Raw genomic sequence first — 21770 nt, forward strand, 5'->3', positions numbered from 1 at the left:
ATGGCGCCCACAAAAAACAAGAACGTAACTGTCAAACAGTAATAAAAGATCTGGTTGCAAGCCCCAGGTGCGTGCTTTATGCCAAGACACATTGGCCGACTGACCGTTGGTCGTAAAATGAGACTCAGACAGAGACAGAAGTCAGGGAAAGATAAGTAAGATAAGTCAGAAGCCAGAAGTGAAGCCTGGTGTAGTCATAGCAACCTTTAGAGTGTCGTCATTGTTCGTACTTCCGAAGTGTTGTAGTTACAGTAAAATTGAAAGTGTTGTAATCAGTTGTAGTGCCGACTTGTGAATATCCAAAAAATCGATTCGCCAATCCAAACCCGCGTCTAAAATCACTAAAGCACGTGGAAATACTAATAATGAATAAATAGTAAATATGTACACGTATATCACCTTGTAGCACCACATGTGACATGTCAGGGATTTGAGGGGAAAAAACCCTGAAATAAACGTGAGAGATTTCTGAATTTAGACGCAGTCTTGTGGGTTATAGCACCGCTTTCTCTAATGTAGCCAGTAGATTTCTCCTTAACTTTCTGAATCACCTACATGCTTTCCCATGTCACAATCCAGATAACCACAAACTAAATGTATCGTGTTTATCATGATGAATGATACTTTTACTGTCAGGATTTGTTTTGCCATCAGAAAGACATATTTCAGACAACGTTCAGATATGCCAAAGCGTGAATTAATGTTTACTATATTGCCACATGACGGATTGTGACTGTAGACGGGTTTGGATTGATGGCCGGATTTACTGCGCACTTTGATACAGCGCGTGACTACACTTTACACCTCACTGCCACACACATACTAGTATCAACAGTCACGACTTCATTGCCGTTGCTTGGTAGCAGTTTTCCCCTTCCACAGGGTTCCCGAACTGTCCCCTCTCACAGCTACCAGCTTCTGACAGCAGTAGCCCACAACGACTGAACCGAAGAAGTTCTCAAACTAACTGCAACGAAGTCAAAATCAGAGTCAAATGTATATTATGACCGAGAGTCAGTCGGCCAGTCTGTCTTCGTGTCAAGCCCCATCCGGGGCTCAAGACCAGATCTTCGTTACTGTCAGACAGTTGCGGTTTTGTTGATGTGGGGCGTTCACTCTGACGAGATGACAGGTCTGTCGCTTACAGATGCTGCTGGGCCTCGCCAGCGCAGCCATTCTTGGGTCCGAGTCCTGTGGGACTCATGACAATGTATTACTGTCTCAGATTCGACACTCCCCCAAACTGGAAGGCCATGTCCCTGTATTTATATCCCACGGGAACAGAGTGCCACTGGGTTGCCTTTTCGCTTCCTCCTAAGACTCGTATGGATGCGGTGGAGGTCCTTCGTATAACATCTGGACACGGACCGCGTATAAAACACCGCTTCCCGCAGTGACTCCATTGTTGCGTTAGTGTCTGTTGGGGTGACCACATGATCGTTATTGAGCCATTGCCTAGCAACAACTGTTGTTTGCAGAGCAATTCCATAGAGACCGTCTCTGTGGGCTCCATAATTCTGTGTTGAGCAAATATGCCATATTATGTTACAAATATTATAATTAATATTTGTATTACCAGAGTATGTGTCTCACATGCTTGTGTGGAGACGATTTTTCATCTTCGTTGTCGAAACCATCACCCAGAAGTTACCTATACTTAGCGGCCTCCGTAGTCTAGAGGTAACGTTCCCACCTCATGACTCGTAGTACGCGGGTTCAAATACCCGGCGGAGGTCGTCGAATTTTTAAGGGCGGAAAAATTCAGGGAACAAGTCCTCCGGGAGGGACTTTAAGCCGTGGGTCCCGTGTCGTAGCTTTACGGCACGTAAAAGAACCTCATATCTTCTAAGGAGCCAAATTAACGGACGTTTCCCGCCCAACAGCAGTCTCTAATACCTCTGGTAGATGGGGGAAGCATTATAGATACCTCTCAGCTAGTAGAGCCGGTCTCGCTGGCTGGGCGGGACTGATGGTAAGCACCAGTACCGGTAGGATATAGAGACTGGTAGAAATCATAGAGGGAAGCACAATGGACCAATACAGGTCTCAGTGCATGGGGAAACCCACCCTCTCCAATAACTAACTAACTACCTATACTTACTCGCACATGTGACTACATGATTGTAACGTAAACCAGAATTCTACCGGTGTAACACTACTCGTTACATCCACTTATGCCTTCCATCAGTATATTATCAACTTGCCTAAGGCTTCGTTGACAATTGCCCAATGGCTCTTCCAGCCAATTCAGGGCCGAGACCTCTTATTCAGTTCCGTAATCATTTTTCACAGACAGTAGGACTCCTTGGACGGATGATCAGCCCATCTCAAGGCCTCTGCCTAAACACAGGACAACACGAACACAGAATAAACGCATACACACCAAATATCCGTGCCTTGAGTGTGATTCGAACCCACGATCCCAGCGTCGGAGCGAACAAAGACAGTTCGTGCCTTAGACCGCCTGGCTACTGTGACAGGGTCATCAGCAATTGACTGAATAACTGAATTAACACCATGAATCCGAGTCCTTCTTGAGCCAGTAAATGGTGTTCAACTACTAAATATATTCCAAGGTTTTATAGAAGGTGAAATATTGTTACCTTGTTCACAAAGGCTTGCCAACGCCCCCAATCCTGAACCACGTGAGTCCAAATCCCGTCCTGTATCTTTAAGATCCATCTTAATAGAAGTTTTTCATGCATTTATCTTCTCCCGATGCGTGCTACACATCCTGTTCATCTCATCTTCCTCGATTTGATCACTCCAATAACATTTAGCAAGGAATACAAATAAAGAACTTCTGCCCCCGGGCCATTGCTCCTGCTAACTCTGATATCAGCGGTCTTAACCTTGAGTACACGTGGTTACTTCGTCGTTAAAGAAAACAAATAAAATGCAACTTTAAATGGTTTCGGGTTCCATTCATGTACGTGGTACCTAAGTTCACATCCGTTTGACACCAGGCATCTGTATGTCCTTCACTTGCCTTCCTGTCTTCTGCGATTGACGTCTGTAGTGACGTGAACATCCAGGTAACCTATTGCACAGTGCCCGAACGTACGCATCCTGAACACATGTGACCCTTCCGAGCTGTTTTACAGCACACTGCTTGCAACGACACAACTTGATGCTGTTTCGAACTGCTGCATTAAAACAATCTTCATGTTGTTTCGTATTAAAGAGACAAAACATTTTTCTTTATTGCTAGTGGGGTGGGACTAAGTCCCTTGTACTGCGGCCACTTCTGGCCTATTGTACCAGTCCCAGATGATAGGTGAGGGTGATTGTGGAGCAATTGGTGGAATGAAGATTTGCAGGGGAAACCGAAGTACTCGGAGAAAACCTGCCCCAGCGCCACTTTGTCCACCACAAATCCAACTTGACCAGACCCGGGATCGAACCCGGGCCGCCGCGGTGGGAAGCCAGCGACTAACAGCTTGAGCTATGGCGCGGCCATAGAGAAATCATAAATTCGGAAAATTTGTAACATGCTATACAGACATAAAGACAGTTGGGAAATGTTGCAACCAAACCGTCTTCTCGCTGTTTCATAACGCGCAGGTACAAAGATAATTTGAACAAGTGCATTAGAACTGTCTCATGTTGTGTCATTTTGCTTATAGTAAAAGTAAAAGTAAAGCTATTCCTGTGACAGGCCGTGGAGGCCCATAGGGTTGTGAGATGTTGAGGTTCCCACATTTTCTAGACAATCGGAACACAGATGGCGGCAAGGTTGTCAGCCCTACGCGCCGGCAGGCCTTTACCCCCAAGAATATTCCAAGTATATTCCTGGTACTCATTTCTGTTAGAGGCTGAGTCGACCTCAGGGCCACAGTGCGGCTGGAAGGATTAGGTCAATTGAAAAAAAATCCAGTGACCTCATCGGGAATCGATCTCGCGCCCTTCCGGCTTGTAGCATAGTTCCTCAACCAACTACGCTACCGCGTGCCACCCCCCTTTTCTTTTTTGTCTCTCTAATAATAATAATAATAGCATGTCTATCCATGTAACCTTCCCTAATATTTTTGCAGAAATTGAATGATATTCACGGAATTCCATTTGAATATAATGCCTCCAGACGTCACCGTACTTTTGTACTTTGAATTTCATGCCTTCAGTATTAACATGGCGACCCTAAAGTCTTTTGAGGCGGAAGCGACATTAGCATATTGTTGGAGAATCCTGGAATTTTGTGCTGTAATATAAGTTTGGAAAATAGCAAAATTCGAATTATTCGGTAGGCCTAATTATTGTGGAATGTAAAACACTGTGAAATCTGTATCTGCCTTTCGGTTTAATGACCGCAGCTGGTCAGCCATAGGAGCTACTTGTGCTAAATTCTGCAGGATCAAATGAGCTACAAATTACGGTATGTACCTTCATATGTTAAAAGAATTATATTCCTACAATTGCACCCCGTCAGAATCCGTGCTGATTGTTGTTATGCACACAAATGTGTCATTAAATCCTGTAATTACTCATTTACAATTGTCGGTGCCCGCATCCAACTGATTCGAATATTTGAACGAGTCATTCATCCTTCGAGACTTCTTGTCTTCGCTTATATCAGCGTTCTCAGGATGACGTTTCAACGAATAGGCTCTCTAATACGTCTACTGTTATTTGTCACGATTAAAATAAATAATTGTTTCCATTAATTTAGAAAATAACTATGCTCTCCATGTGAATGTTATTTCGTCAAATCGTACCTATCTTTCGATATAATCTTTGTCAGAAGTTTACACCTTTTCCTTCTGTTTGCAGACCTTTCAAGAGGATGTTTTGAGGTCGTAATTTTACAGATGAAATCTTTCTAGAATATTCAGACAATTCTTGTTGTTCTCGGTTCGATTCCACTACCTCACAGACGCGACTAAAATTAAGCTGAATATAGGCCTACGGTACGGCTCTTCAGAACTGAAAGCAAACATCGAATTCTTCACGAGATATTTGTTCCTCTGGTTTCCTACACTTTACGTTTAGGAATATCTAGTGGGGAATTATAATTTGATCATGAATGAGAATATTGTGAATATCAACTTCATTTCCGCAATGTTCTCTCTTCTTGGTCTGTTTAATGACGCTGATATCAACTGCCGAATGTGAAATTGCAGGATTGTAATGAAGAGCGGGCTAAGGAAAGAAAGGAAATATCTTGGACTATAAAACAATATCCGCATGTTCTGCCTGGGGACTGTACGAGTACTTTAAAAGTGAGTGTAAAGAATTATTCGGTGTTTAAAATATTGTTCCTCTATAGCATAGCCCTGTATGGGGCTGAAACATGGACACTTAGGGCAGTAGATCAGAAACATCTGGAAAGTTTCGAAATGTGGTGCTGGAGAAGGATGGAGAAGATCAGTTGGACCGATTATGTGAGAAATGAAGAAGTGTTAATTAGAGTCAGTGAGCAGAGGAATATCCTACACGAAATAAGAAAACGGAAGGCTAATTGGATTGGTCATGTTTTACGCAGAAACTGCCTTCTAAAAGAAGTTATTGAAGGAAAGATAGAGGGGCGGATAGAAGTAACAAGAAGACGAGGAAGAAGACGTAAGAAGATGCTGGATGACCTTGGGGACAGAAGAGGATACTGTCATTTGAAGGAGAAAGCTCTAGATCGCATTAATTGGAGGAACTGTTTTGGAAGAGACTGTGGACCTGTCGTCTGACAGATTACTGATGATGATGATACATCCGGATACAATACATGAAGATTTTAATTTGCGCCGCTAAGCTTCCTTTCGCATTACCCGAAGCCCTTTGTTCCCACACTGTAACTTTAAAGTATGACAGCGGACGTTTTCTGCTCAGATACTTGTACCATACAATTGCTCAACGTAACTGTAAGCAGCGAGTGTTGCGAAATGAAGGAGATATCTCTCACATCTCGTCACATCCTCTGCTTCTCGCACCTTCTCTGTCACTGCTGATTGTTCCTTTAACAATTCTTATTGGCTTTGATATGATGGGACATGCTACCGTCATTCAGAAACTGTCTCCATTGGTGTTGTTTCAGTTGCTGTTGTCATCGCCGACGTCATTACCATCATTATTTTAATTAAATTGCTTCAAAATCCTTTTCCTTTCAATGGCTCTTCTTGCACTTTCATGGCCCAGCCCTCTTATTCAGTTCCGTAATAATTTTTCACAGACTGTAGGACACCTTGGACGAGTGATCAGCGCGTCGCCAGGCCGCTACCTAAACACAGAATAAACGCATGCATACACCGAACATCCATGCCTTGTGTATAATTCGAACCCACGATCCCAGCGTCCGATCGAGCGAAGGCAGTTCATGTCTTAGATCGCGCAGCCACTGTGACTGGCTCGTTAAAATATACTGCCTAAGAAGACCGTGACGGAGAACGTGAAATCCACTTAATTTCTGAACTTGACGAAGAATTAACAGACTGACTCTCCGACCTCTTTACCCTAGGAGTAGGCCCTCCAGCTCACAGAGGACATCAAACTGTGTGACAGAGCTGGGTAATACAGTGGTAAGTCCCCGGAGAATTGCGCGGTAGGAACAAACACCGGAAACCCATATTCCTTGAGAGGTTTTCGTGGATCTTCTCAGCTCCTCCATGAAAACGCCGGAATGACACAACCGCTTCTGTCCAAATCCTCCCCAGGTCATCTCGCGCTGCAGTTCGATGCTATGTACAGTCGAGATAATGAGAGTGCAGTAAAATAAGCCACACAGAACCACAGATTTGGCACCCCTAGAACCACTACTGATTAGCAAGCGAGCAGAGTAGTCCCAGCTTGCCACGCCGCTAAATGAGCCACACAACTAGAAACAATACTGCACAGTATTCAAATATAATTCGGAGGGAGTGCCCAAGAAACCTGTTTCTTTAATTAAAGTATGTATGCGTGAGGTGTCTGGTAGAGTTCGTGAAGATTTATCTGATGTTTTTCCAATTCAAAGACGCGTCTTAATTTTTCTCTGGTCGATGTCATCAAGAGATTGAGAAGAAGCTGAATTTGAAATGGCCGGAACCTATTTCTTTTTATGCTGATGATCTTAAACTGGTGAGGGGGGACCGTAAGCATCACAAGGAACAACGTGAACATTCACCTACATAGAATGCCGTCTCCTGGGATGTGTCGCTGTGTAGATATTGTGTAAACCGAGGTTTCGGAGGAACGTATCGCCTCCATCTTCAGGGTAGAGCGAAGAACCAGCGTGATCAGGTGGCTGCAAACTGCATGGCGTTGTCGAGGCGCACCGATTACGAAGCTGTAAGGAACGCCAGAAGCAAATGGCCGCTTTACTCTAAGCTCGTAAAATATATGATTTTATAAATTTTATGTCTTCACATATCTACCGAGTTCCAATCCCAGCTAATTATTTAGTAGTTCATTGATATTTATATTATTCTAAAACATGTAGTCCTATCTTTGTCTACCCATGGATGTGTTGAATATATGCTTAAAATTGTAATCAGTTTCTCACATCCCCCATGCGTTCTGCATGTCTGGCTCACGACTTTATATAGCTGTCTTAGCAATACTCACGAAGAGCACATCTCTTGTTTATGAAACTCTTCCTTATATATTATCCATATTATTAGATTACACGTCAATAATGCAACAATATAAAATACATCAAGAATATGTCACTCACTAAAAAAATATATTTTAATACTTTATGATGTTAAAACCATTAATATGTCAATAGGACACTTTTAGTGAGTGACATATTCTTGATGTCTTTTTTATTGTTGCATTATTGACGTGTAACCTAATAATAAGGATAATGCCTCAATGCAACGGGATGCTAAAATATAATATTATCTTCCTTATGTAATTATTTTTCCATCTGACCATTTCTTCTCCTTCATTTCCTTTGTGTATTTTATCACAATTTGTTCTTTTAGGGTACAAAATCAAGTTTTACACTTTACAAACCCCAAAGAGGGGATATAATTACATCTCTGTTTTTGGTTCTGATTGGTATGATATTACATCACGAATTTAGCTACACATGAATAGGCTTTTGCTCGTGGATGCTACATCAGATGAAAAGGAAGCGAGTTTCCTGGCTTCTTCCCAGGTGCCAATGAAGACCTCTCACAGAATAGAGTTCCTCCAGTAGTTGATTAGGGGATTTAATGGAACCGGATTTTTAATTAGCTCACTTGGGTGCTGGCTTGAAAAGAATCACACCGGTGCACACCTTCAAGACACTTTTCTTTCAAATCCACTTGGTTATTATACCTCTGTAAATCGAACACTTCCGGTGAGATTGGTATCCAGAAGCCTGTGACGATCGTGTGTTGATACGGTTATTGTGAGAACGATGGATAGGGTTTATTTTACCCACAGAAATATGTCACTCAAGTACAGTAAGCTGTGCCGAGCTAGTTATTCTTATGAAGTCTTCGTAATTATCCCGTCAGGAACTGTACAGTCTGCCGATCACAGTGGCCAAGCGTCCTAAAGCGTGAACTGACTTCGCCCGCTCGAACACTGGGATCGCGGCTTCGAATCCAACTCAAGGCAAGGGTGTCTGTGTGTGCGTCTATTCTGTGTTTGTGCTGTCCTGTGTGCAGGTAGGGGCCTTGCGACGGGCTGATCCCCCGTCGAAGGAGTCCTACCGACTGTGTAAAAAATCAATAAACTGAAAAAGCGTCCAAGGCTCAACATAGGGCTGCATAGCCATGGATACGTAGGTAGGTGGGTAGGTGAGTAGGTAGATGCACAGCCTAGCTAATGAAAGGTTCGTAAAAAGTCTGTTCCATCAGTATATTAGGATACAGTTTAAATCTGACGAATATCTGACCAATTAACCATCTCTACGGCGTCTTCAGTAACGAAACACGTTACATTGGTGTCCGAAGTGGGATCAGTAACGCAAGACACGTTACAATATTAACAGAATCAACTGCGTACTGCCTTGGACTGAAGGCGACACTCACTGCTAGCTTTCTGATGAGAGAACTCCATCAAAGATCTCAGAGATACGAGGTTAGGGTTCACTGCCGGGCTGTTTCATTCAGGCTACCTAATTCCTGCACTTTGCATCCAATTCGTGAAACGGATCAGACATGACTTCATTGCAGTCAGCGATCTGATGTGAGCACGCCCTATGCACTCTTTCTTGAAACTTTCAAGTTTGTGTTTTATCCATAACTAAATATTTGAAGGCAGGTGGCTTCAGCCTCCATTAGGCATCACGGTAAGACCAATACACTGCGGAGTAGGCTATAACTTATGTGCTAATGGTTAAATACTAGTAATTATTTCGCTGCAGATGGGAATAGCCCTCATATTTTGCTGAGATGTTTTGGTACTGCATCTGCTTTACTGGAATAGGGCAAAACGGGGCAATTATGGCCACTGGAATGGGGACTATATTTGTCGTTATTGTGGTCACCGAGGATGAGCTACTGCGGTCACTAGCCTGCAGACTCGGTGACCGGTGACTGATGTCACCTTGTGCTTTAGATGGTAAGAACAGACAAGTGTAAGGGCATGTACAGTCTGTGGATACAAGAAGTAATGAAGAGAGCTGTTAGTGTCAGCATTCAAGCTGCCTCAGGATTGTTCAGAATTGCCAACATTGAAACCGCTAGCGTAAGACGAAAATTCTCAAGTTATGTACGGTAACTGTAGAAAAATTTAACACAACGCCTGGTCAACCAAAATTGTAAGTGCCACACAAGAAAAAGACTTGTCTGAAAGATGGAGGAACTTGGCTAGAAGATCCATATCAGATTCATAGGGAAGCATTCATCTTTGCTGAAAACCTCATTATGGAACATCCACGGGCAGATAAAAATACCGGCAAAAACTGGTTCATTGCTTTTTAAAGAGGAAGAGAGATTTTTTTCTCAGAACTGCAGAGGGGTTATGAAAGCTGAGGGCACAAGAAACGGATAGGAATGTTGTGCAAGAGTAATGTGACCTAGTGAAGGAAATTACAGAAGAATTAACAACTGAAGAGAGTCCTGACAATTTTTCTGCTTGGGTAAAACTTGGACTTCGGACGAACAAGTGCTCTGAAAAAGTCGTCTCTCAAAAAGAAAGAAAATGCTCAGTAGGTGTAAAGAAAGCCAGTGTACGTAGAGCATGGAGAGAATGTGGCAGTAGTGCATCAATTCGCCTCTTCAGTGATCAAAATAGCTCCCCTTTTTTTCCAGTTTCCGGAACTGTGAATTTCTACAGTCTTCTGGTTTTTAAAAAATTGAATTGCATTCTATGCATGGGATGCTCCTGAGGTTTGTACTGCCTGGATGTACAGTTAACCTTTTGTAACCAGTTGCTTCAGTGTAATCAGTTTTCATTGTTTTCTTTCGCGTTACATCCGAAATGTCCCAATTAGTCTAATGTATCACGTGTGTATGACTCTCATATGTGCCCATAAGCTTTAGATTGGGAAAAGGTTTCTTGAAATAGGCCACAACTATCTTCTTCCTCATAATCGCCTGAAGTCACACTTCCTTTTCTGCAATCAGTCAATGACACCGTTACTCACTGTGTCTCAGATTTGGTCGTCGATGCAACTTCCTATTTGTGTCTGTTCTGTGGTGATGATGATAATATTATTATTATTATTACTACTACTACTACTACTACTATTACTTACTTACTTACTCATGGAGCTGAGCCCTACTAGAGGAGTCTCCAATTGCGCAGCTACTCAAGAACTTCCCAGCATTTTATGGAACCCGAAGGTTCATTACCGTGTTAACAAGAGCCCTCCACTGGTCCCTATCCCGAGCCAGATCAATTCAATCCATACCATCCCATCATACCTCTCTAAGATCCATTTTAATATTGTCCGCCCACGTACGCACTGGTCTTCCCAGTGGTCTCTTTCCCTCTGGCTTTCCCACCAATATCCTATACGGATTTATCTTCTCCCCCATTCGTGCTACATGCCCTGCCCACCTCATCCTCCTTGANCGCAGTCGGTATAGCGACAGGCTACGGGATGGACGGCCTAGAGGTCGGAGTTCGAGTCCAAGTAGGGTCAAGAATTTTCTCTTCTCTGCGTGGTCCAGACCGGTTCTGGGGCCCACTCAGCCTCCTATTCAATGGGTACCGTAGATTCTTTGCCTGGGGGTAAAGCGGCCGGGGCGTGAAGCTGACCACTCACTAAGTAGAGCCGAGATCAAGAAAACTTTTTCTATATATTAATTTCCCCATACGTCTTCAGGGTGTAGTGTTTAATTAGTTAAGCACAGGGGCAACTTTACCTTCTTACACTAACTCTAGCGCCATCTATAATTCACACACTCTGCTAATTCACACAACTGCTATTTCTTTCAGCCGCATTATGACCTAGGGTCGACTAAGCATCTAACAGAAATGAGTGCCAGGAATCTTCCTGGGGAATAAATGGCGGCCGGTGCGTAAGGCTGACAACCTCACCGCCATCTATGAGCCGATTGTCTAGATAATGTGGGAGCCTCAACACCTCACAACCCTATTGGCCTCCACGGCCTGTTGCAGGGATAGAGCTCTACCTATTCTGCTTAACGATATTATAATAAGGAAATGTGCCACGTGAACTGACTGGAATGTGTCAAGGAATCNAGTCCAGTATGTGTAGGATATGCAATGAATGCCGCTGTCAAGTGATGAGATTTCTAGGACGTACAGTTTGTGTAAACCGACAAGTGGTGTATGTATTTACCATTTTGATAAACTCCGACCTTAAGATTCAGCAGTGACTTTCGATTTAAATGTCATCAGTGACGCTTCTTATATTTTATCTTTGTTATCCGTGCCTTACCATAGTCAAGGCGGTTAGTTGCCGGCTTCCCACCGCAGCTGCTCGGCTTCGAGTCAAGGTCAGGTCATGTGGGATTTGTGGTGGACAAAGTGGCGCTGGGAGAAGTTTTATCCGAGTATTTCGGTTTCCCCTGCCGACTCTCATATTCATTAATCGCTCTATCATCGACGCTGTAAATGCTGGTGTTGGTAGCGTCGTTAAATAAGAAACGTAAACAACACTTATCTCCGTAACCTGGATATCTGGCGACACATTCTTCAGTTAGGCCTATCGCATATTTTTATTTCAAGCTGGTTTATCTTCGACCGCATGTGTGGTCTAGTGGTCAGAATTCCTGGCTACAGATCCAGAGGTCCCGGGTTTTATTTTCTGAGAAATAGTGGTCTGGAACGGGGTCCACTAAGCCTCATGATGATAATTGAGGAGCTATTCAATGAGATAGCCGCTCCGGTCTAGAAAACCGAAATTAACGTCCGTGGGGATTCGTTGCGCTGACCACGCGACACCCTATATCCGCTAAAGTTGGCACTAACTTCGCCGACAAGCGGCGGTCGCTCGGTCGGTACAGTTCACTTGGGGACTCAAGTCACGGAGTTTTAGAGTTTTTTAGTTTTAGATGGTTTAGCTTCACAACTTATACCCTTCACCGCGTATAAATACAATGATCAAGTCAAGGAGGATGAGATTGGCAGGGCATGTAGCACGAATGGGGGAGAAGGGGAATGCGTATAGGATATTGGTGGCAAACCCAGAAGGAAGAGACCACTAGGAAGAGCAAGACGTAACATGGTCGATAATATTAAAATGGATCTTAGAGAAATGGGATGGGATGATATGGATTCGATTGATCTGTCTCAGGATTGGGACCAGTGGAAGGCTCTTGTGAACACGGTAATGAACCTTCGGGTTCCATAAAATTCTGTGAAGTTCAGGAGTGGCTGCACAAATGGCGGCTTCTCATGGAAGGCTCAGCTCCATGAGTGAGTGAGTGAGTGAGTGAGTGATTTTCTTCCGATATTGGCATGTTTAAATGTAAGATAAATTAAGAAGACATCGTACATATCTCGAATGAAAAATATCGTAGTATTTGATTGCTTGCCGATCTTACTGGGATCAAGTTTTTAACTGTTTTCTCCATATCCGAATTCAGATATTCTGAATCGCGTGTGAGGAAACTTTAGAAGGAAGCTTTTGTTTCGGTTATGTGCGTGGATGTGAACAAGCGGCATGTATTGTATTGCAGTGAGAGTAAATGCGACATGAGACACACGAGATGACAAACGAACTTTTATCGGAAAACCAGTAAGAGACTATTTAGAAGGCCTCAGAGAGTACAGAAAAAGACAGGGCCTAATGTCAAATTTAAAATTAAATAATAAGAGGCGTTTTTAGAAATTTTAGTCTATATTTCTATAATTAATTTCCGTGATAATTTATTATGGGGCATTTTGAACCATGCATTTACAAATTATTTTCTTCTGTACAGTTGATATCCATGTTAGGTGGGTCCCTGTAACCACGGCATGGCGCGTCCTCAGGTTGCGGATGGAGGAGACGCCCTCCAGGAATGGAGGGAAGCTGCGAATATATTGAATAAACAGTCGCGGACAGCCGAAAAGGGGTGGACCTCCAGCTTGGGGGTTGGGCGTGGGGCTAACAACAACTCACCGTAAAAAATGAATATGTTACGAAAATGCACACAAAGCCTCGGACGTGGACGGATCCTCTGGATAAACGGCCTAAGCTAAAGAAAATGGACATGAGATTCGGTACGTGGAACGTCAGAAGTTTGTACAGGGCAGTGGCAGAAGTAGCGGGAGCACAGGAGGTCAGATGGGACGGAGGTGGCATCGCACCAGCAGACGAAAATACATTTTTGTATGGAGAGGGGAATGACAATCATGAATTAGGTACAGGTTTTTTCGTACATAAGAGAATTGTATCAGCAGTTAAGAGGGTAGAGTTCGTTAGTGATAGGATATCATATATAATACTAAAAGGTCGCTGGTGTGATATCATTGTTATGAATGTTCACGCCCCAACAGAGGATAAAATTGACGACATAAAGGACGGGTTCTATGAAGAACTAGAACATGTATTTGATAACTTCACGAAGTGTCCTATGAAAATGTACTTAGGAGATTTCAATGCCAAAGTAGGGATGGAAGACATTTTCAAACCTACAATTGGGAATGAGAGTTTGCATGAAATTAGTAATGATGATGGAGTTAGAGTAATAAACTATGCCATATCGAAAACCTTACTGTCAAAAGTACAATGTTCCCACATCGTAACATCCATAAATTTACTTGGATATCTCCTGATGGGAAGATACACAATCAAATAGACCATATTTTGATAGATAGGAGACGGCACTCAAGTATACTTGATGTCCAATCATTCAGGGCAGCAGATTGTGATACTGACCACTACCTGGTGGTGGCAAAGTTTAGGGAAAGACTGGCAGTAAACAAAAAAACAAACAACACACATTATTCACATGGAGAGGTTCAATTTCAAGAAAATAAACGAGGTAGAGGGTAAGGAGCAGTATTGCGTTGAAATATCAAATAGATTCGCGGCTTTGGCAAACTTGTAAACTGAGGTGGAAGTTAATAAAGCTTGGGAAACTATTAGAGAGAATATAAAAATGTCTGCCAAAGAGAGTCTAGGTTATTATGAACCGAAGACGCATAAACCATCGTTCGATGAGGGATGGTCAAGATTATTAGATCAAAGAAAGCAGGCCAAATTGCAACAGTTACAGGATCCAAGTGAGTTAAATGGGGATAATCTGAACAATGTAAGACGTGAAACCAGCAGACATTTCAGGAACAAAAAGAGGGAATATCTGAAAGACAAAATTGATGAGCTTGCAATGAACAGTACGAACAAGAACATTAGAGACCTGTATAGAGAAATAAATGTCTTTAAGAGGGGTTACCAGTCTAGCAGTAACTTAGTGAAGGATGAGAATGGTGATCTGCTTGCAGATTCCCACAACATTTTGAATAGGTGGAGGAACTACTTCTGTCAGTTATTGAATGTACATAGGGTCAGTGATGTTAGGCAGACAGAAATACCTACAGCTGAACCGTTAATACCTGATCCTAGCCCTTTTGAGGTTGAAAGTGCTACTGCAAAATTGAGACGGTATAAATCTCCAGGTAGTGATCAAATTCCGGCAGAAGTTATTCAGGCCGGAGGCAAAATATTATGTTCTAAGACCCACAATCTAATTATTTCTATTTGGCATAAGGAAAAATTGCCTGATCAGTGGAAGGAGTCTTATTATTGTACCAGTTCACAAGAAGGGTGATAAAACTGACTGTAGAAATTATCGGGCGATATCACTGCTGTCAACTTTATACAAAATTTTATCCAATATTTTTCTCTCAAGGTTAAGTCCATATATAGATGAAATTATTGGGGATCATCAGTTTCGTCTTAACAGATAAACTACAAATCAGATCTTTTGTATTCGTCAGATATTGGAGAAAAAATGGGAGTACGATGAGACAGAACATAAGCTATTCATAGACTTCGAGAAAGTCTATGATTCAGTTAGGAGGGAAGTATTGTACAATATTCTAATAGAGTTTGGGATACCCATGAAACTAGTTAGGTTGATTAAAATGTGTTTAAACGAAACGTATAATAAAGTCCGTGTAGGTAAACATTTATCTGATAAATTTCCTACCCAGAATGGTCTAAAACAAGGAGATGCTTTATCGCCACTCCTTTTCAACTTTGCTTTAGAAAATGCCATTAGGAAGGTCCAAGGAAACCAGGTGGGACTGAAACTAAACGGGACACATCAGCTGTTGGTCTACGCCGATGATGTGAATCTACTGGGTGATAATGTAGATACCATAAAGAAAAACACACAAACTTTAATTGACGCAAGTAAAGAGGTTGGTCTAGAAGTAAACACAGAGAAAACTAAGTATATGTTACTGTCTCATCACCAGAATGCAGGGCAAAATCATGTCATACAGATAAGGAACAGATGTTTTGAAAATGTGGCACAGTTCAGATATTTGTGGACAACGATAACAGATCAAAACCTGATTCAGGAGGAATTAAGAGCAGATTGAACTCGGGTTCAATCTGCCTTTCAGTCCAGAACCTTTTGTCTTCTCGTCTGTTTTCCAAAAACATAAAAATTAGAATATACAAAACTATAATTTTTCCTTTGGTTCTGTATGGGTGTGAAACTTGGTATCTGACATTAAGGGAGGAACATAGACTGAGGGTGTTTGAGAACAGGGTGTTGAGAAGAATATTTGGACCGAAGAGAGATGAAGTGACAGGAGGTTGGAGAAAACTGCATAATGAGGAGCTTCATAACTTGTACTCTTTTCCAAGTATAATTAGAATGATCAAGTCAATGAGGATGACGTGGACAGGGAATGTAGCGCTAATGGGGAAGAAGAGGAAAGCCAGAAGGAAAGATGCCACTGGGAAGACCAAGGCTTACGTGGATGGCCAATATTAAAATGGCTCTTAGATAGATAGGATGGGATGGTATGGATTGGATTGATCTCAGGATAGGGACCAGTGGAAAGCTCTTGTGAACACGGTAATGAACCTTCGGGTTACATAAAATCCTGGGGAATTCTTGAGTAGCTGCAGAATTGGCGGCTCCTCCAGAAGGGTTCAGCTCCATGGGTAAGTAAGCAAGTCACTATATATTCTTACAACACCATTCAAATTCTCCGTTTAATTCATCTGAGAATTCCTCATGGTAAGATATTGCAAAACCTTTCCGTTCACCAATAAATGTATCTGGTAACCCACTGTGGAAGGTATCTGAACATGGGTTTATGAATCATCTCTTGTTCAATAAATTGTCGTACAGCCCGTCATCTACCTCCAGTAAATGCGACATTTTTCAGGAAAATGCACGAGTATTTATTATTATTTCCCTTGTCCAGTAAACGTCTATGACTCTTCGTCATGGAAAATTCCTGAGCATGATATCAGACATAGCACAGTTCCTTCTGTGTATCTCCAGTCCCATCGCTTCTTCATCTGTCCACACAAACACAGCACACGTCATGTACCTGGGAAGAGCTTTAGTTAAGTATGGTTATAGAGTGGAGCTCATTATACAAGTAGCGGAGACAAGGTGGGGGTGGCGGGTCTTATAATAACCAACCGGTAAAATTATAATTTCTTTCTTCCTTTGTTGGTCTGATAAACATCATAGAATATGAAATATTTTCTTTAGTGGGCGGAAGATATTTGCTCGGCAAACACAATCTCGTTGCCTGAGATGATGAATTTGCATCTTTGTGTATGAGTGGCTTACGTGCAGAAAATTATATGTCAATTATTATTCTTGGCATTACAAGTAGCTTCGAGTCTTGGCTATATTACTGTATAGAAATTAACGTCGAGATACGCTAAAAATTTCCTGAATGGAGACTGAGACCGTCACGAGGTTCTTGTCGTCACAGGGAAATAAAAACCAACATAAATACCTGAGCAGGATTTAACCCATGAGCCATTATCAAGGAAAAGGTAAACTTGTCCCTGTGATTAATTAAACACTATGCCATAGAGACTCATCGAGGCATGGTGGTATAGCTTCATTTCTCACCTCGGCAATAGATGGAAGTGAATGGTCAACTTTACACCCCGGTCGCTTAACCCCCGGGGAAAAATCCTCCGGCACGGATTAGATAGGAGGCTATTTTTTATTGCTAGTGGGGTGGAACTAAGTCCCTTGTACTGCGGCCACTTCTGGCCTACCGTACCAGCTCCAGATGATGGGTGAGGGTGATTGTGGAGCAATTGGTGGAATGAAGATTGGCAGGCTAGATGGGTCCCATAGACCTTCTGGACGCTGTGGATGGCAGAAAATCCCTGCCGCCCAGCCCATATCCCATCGCTGTACGGACTGAGATATTTAGGCTCATGGTCCAAGTGTCCAACTGAAATAAAATTATTCCTCGACTTGTATTACACCGCCTCCGTGATGATATATAAATTCGCTTGTATGTCCGCGTATTGGAATTTTAGCCCCTGGTCCAGCCGTCTTTCGCGAAAACTTGATTTTAAACGTTTTACATTCCAAACGTCAATCAAAGAGAACAAGTGGAGAACAATGGACTCTTAGTCTTCTAGCAGCCTCAGTATTCGTTATCTGCATTTGGATGGCACCTGCACGGGAGGTGGGGTGACATTTTCCTGCACAGTGGCAATAGCCCGTCGCTTGACCGCATCGGCATTGACACGAGATTAACTTGAACCCGCGATGTCGCCAGTCCTCGTTGCCAGTGTGTTATTCGTGATGAGGGAGAACCTGGACATAAGCTGCATAACGCTCGGGAATGTTCAGCTGCTCACACTAACAGAGTGCAGACTGGATGACTGCACAGGCTATGCTGCATATTGCTCGGGAATGTTCAGCTGCTCACACTAACAGAGTGCAGACTGGATGACTGCACAGGCTATGCTGCAGACCGAAATCTAAACGCGTTGGCTTGGGAGGTGGGGGGGGGTCGAATTGTTCAAAACCGCTGTACTAGTTACACATATACAGCTCCAGTAGGAGCCGGGATATCACAATAGGTACAGCGACTGGCTACGGGGTGGACGGTCCGAAGGGGCAAGTCTTTTCTCTTTCCCATGTTATCCGGACTGGTTCTGAGGCCCACCGGGGCTCATATCCAATGGGTGCTGCGAACTTTTTCCCTGGGTGTAAAGAAGCCAGGGCGTGAAGCTGACCACTCACCTCCAACAAGAGCCGAGGTCAAGAATACCTGGATAAATACATCCTCTCCCACGTGCGCCTTCATGTTGCAGTGCTTAATTAGTTATGCATGAGGACAATTTTTCGGTCGGGAAACCGAGATTAACGGCCGTGGGGATCAGTTGCGCAGACCACGCAACACCCTCTATCCGAAAGTGTTGACACTAACTTCGCAGACAAGCGGCGGTCGCTCGGTCAGTATAGTTCGCTTGCGGACTAGAGGCCACGGAGTTTGTTCTGTTTTGTTTTTTGTAAGGACAATTTTACCTTCTTGTTGCTTGAACAGCTGTGATTGTTACATGGATATTTAACAACGCTGTATCTACTACAAGATTATTTAGCGTCGATTCACGTAGCACATGGTTGGCCCTATGTACCGTGAAGTGGAGGTGAAGTGGTTTTAAAGCACAGACTTGACATTTTTTAACCAGGCAGGAAACCGCCAGAGACTTCGTGGTACCGCGTACCTCAGCCGGCAGTGGAATAGGATAACCCTAGAATACAAGTCACATAATTCACCTCTGTAGCTACCTGGTATATGTGGCATGTAATGTAAATACACGTATATCCTTTTACTGCACTGGAAAGAATTAATATTAGATTAGATAAAACGTACTAAACTACACAGTCGTAAATATGACTGAGGTTTACAAGTACGTCATACGTGCGATTTCCGATAACCACGGTGAAATAACTTCGATTCCTATTAACACCTTGCAGAACGTTGTTAAGAACTCGATCTTCTAAGAATTCCGATATTTCTGTTATCTTTACTGATTCTTTATCAGGCAGGAACGAAGCTGTAAACATCCGGAATATACTGCATTAGAAAAGAACTTTATGTGACGTCACAGAGTTTGTTTCCGCTTCGGAATAATAAGAAATCCTTGGTTATTCCCTCAGAAATCTGCAATCTATATCGAATATCGAAATGACACCACTTTTACTCGTTCCATATTCTAGCTGTGAAACTTCGTTTCCCGGATGGGTCCTTAACCCTTAGGCTGGGATGTTAGTGTTCTCCCTTATCCCCCCTATCCCAATGCCAAAAGAGTGCCTTAAGTAGATTTTCGCCCCATTCCTTCCATATCACCTCACATACTCGAACATCATTTGACGGCACATAGCCTTGCAGCTAATGAACAGAATGAATTTAATGAGTTGAGTCTATAGTACAACCAGACTGTCTCTTCACTTGATCAGCTCTGCATTACAATCGTACAGCTTAAGGGCAATCTTTTATTTACCCGACCATTTCCACCGTTACCCAATTGGTACATGATTCCACGACATAAATTCTTGGGAAGATAATAGTTTTATGTCAGAGCAGTGAAAAAGCTGTTATCCCCACACCCCAACCCGAACTGTAGGGCCACCCCTTATTGGCTGTCCACGGCTGCTCATTCAACATTCTTTTGTTACTTTTAAATTCGCTTAGTGTGGAGTGGAGTCCAACTGGGTCCACTCGGCACGTCGACCACTGATTGGCCTATTGTTGCCTGCCCCGGGTGATAATGATGATGGAGAATTTGGTGGAATGAAATTGTCCGACATAGAGTATTATAGCGGGTACAGCCGTTGCTATGCAACGACCGTGAGATAGGTGAATAAACAGCGACTGTTTCTAGTCAACGGCTCTGTAAACACGCTCCCGCGGCAACGAATACGCACGCAACAATAGAAGGACGGTGTTTTCTATGTGGTCGGTGCCGAGAAGTTAAACCAGTTAGTTGAAAGTTGAGTTCTGAAGGGAGGCTGAGAAGAGATGGCACTATAGTTCAGTTGTGAGATATTCGCCAAACAGTAACGACGTGAGCACAGAAGCTGAAGGATCTCTGTTGTTAAGAGCTGTTGTCAAGCAACGACTAGTGAAGACACTGCACGCTGGAGAAGCCTTGGGGTTTCGTGATTTGTAAAGTGTGCATATCAGCGATTGCGTTATAATTGCGTGTAGTTACGAGTTGTATGTATAAGTGGTCAATAAATCGAGTCACCGATCCAAACCCCGTCTACAGTCACACTGTAAATCGTGGCGGTATGTTTGACATATACGACGTTTCGGGACTTGCCTCTAGCATTACCTTCGGGTTATTTCTGGTCTTCATATTGACTAATACTCTTCAGACATTACTCGTAGCGGCAACAGTCGGCAGGTTGCCTAACCTGATCCCAACACTTACCTCTAATACTTTAACAAATGAAATAAACGTGTCAGTACTTTGGCTCCGGCAGGAGTACTCACAACTCAATCGGAAAATCCATTACTGGGTAGGAAGGAACAAACAGGCTTCAAGACTTTCTTTTAAACAAGTATATGTCATTACAATGACAGCTGATGACACAGACTCTACTGCTGGCAGACCCACCTACCGGCAGAATTAGTACTACATGCAGCAAGAGCATGAGACTTCATACCCTCACGCAGTACTATTACTTTCTCCGGGGGTAAAGCAGAAGGGGCGTGAGGCTTACCATTCACCACCGACTAGTGCCGAGGTCAAGAAAATGCGGATCTATACATCCACTCCCCTATATTCCTTAATGGCGTAGTGCTTAATTATACAGGGACAACTTTGTCTTTTACTTTTTACGCAGGATTGCGATGTTATGGTACAGCGAGGTGATGACTTCCAGTCACCTCACCTCGTGGTTGGGCCAACAAAACATAAGAGACACAGCGGTATAACAAGTAAACCACTATTGCCACGGATATTTAGGCTCGCCGCCATTTTATGTTCCTTCATAGAGGCTTCACTCTCCTAAATTCTGTTGCCACGCTGTTATAGGGGTTAGGGTATTGGCTGCTTAGGAGGCAGGGAAGCAGGTGCAGCCCTCACCGTAGTAAGAGTAGGTACTTCTTCACTTCAGTTTCCGCCTCCGCTGCCCATGCGCAAGGGAAGTGAAGCCCGTGATGTCATGTTTGTCTGTCCACCGCGACCTCCCCGGAATGTTTGAATACATTCACAGACTTTCATTAAAATTGTGATTTGGGATCACCTTCGCTCTCTGCAATGAAAGTATTCATTGTGACGTCTGTACGTAGGCGGAAGTTACACTGCTGCTATTACTTTCTGGTCCACAGTCTGTTTCATGGAAATAGCTCGTCGGAAATCAGATATTTTACGAAAACAAATAGAAACACTAAATTCTGGGAAGAACTAATCGTTCTGTTTTCATTTTATAGGACTTGAACCGCATACAAAACGACCCGTACAACTATTTTAATATTGTTGTCTCTATTATTTGGCCCGGGAACAT

General features: G+C 43.0%; 1 protein-coding gene across 1 annotated transcript in view; it reads left to right on the forward strand.

The window, feature by feature from the left end:
• The window catches only part of LOC111873249 (uncharacterized protein DDB_G0283357), a 470680-nt gene that overhangs the window by 54676 nt on the left and 394234 nt on the right, over positions 1–21770 (forward strand). The gene's annotated exons all lie outside the window — the stretch shown is intronic.

The sequence above is a fragment of the Cryptotermes secundus genome, unplaced genomic scaffold (genome assembly GCF_002891405.2).
Source record: "Cryptotermes secundus unplaced genomic scaffold, Csec_1.0 scaffold21, whole genome shotgun sequence".
Classification (NCBI taxonomy): domain Eukaryota; kingdom Metazoa; phylum Arthropoda; class Insecta; order Blattodea; family Kalotermitidae; genus Cryptotermes; species Cryptotermes secundus.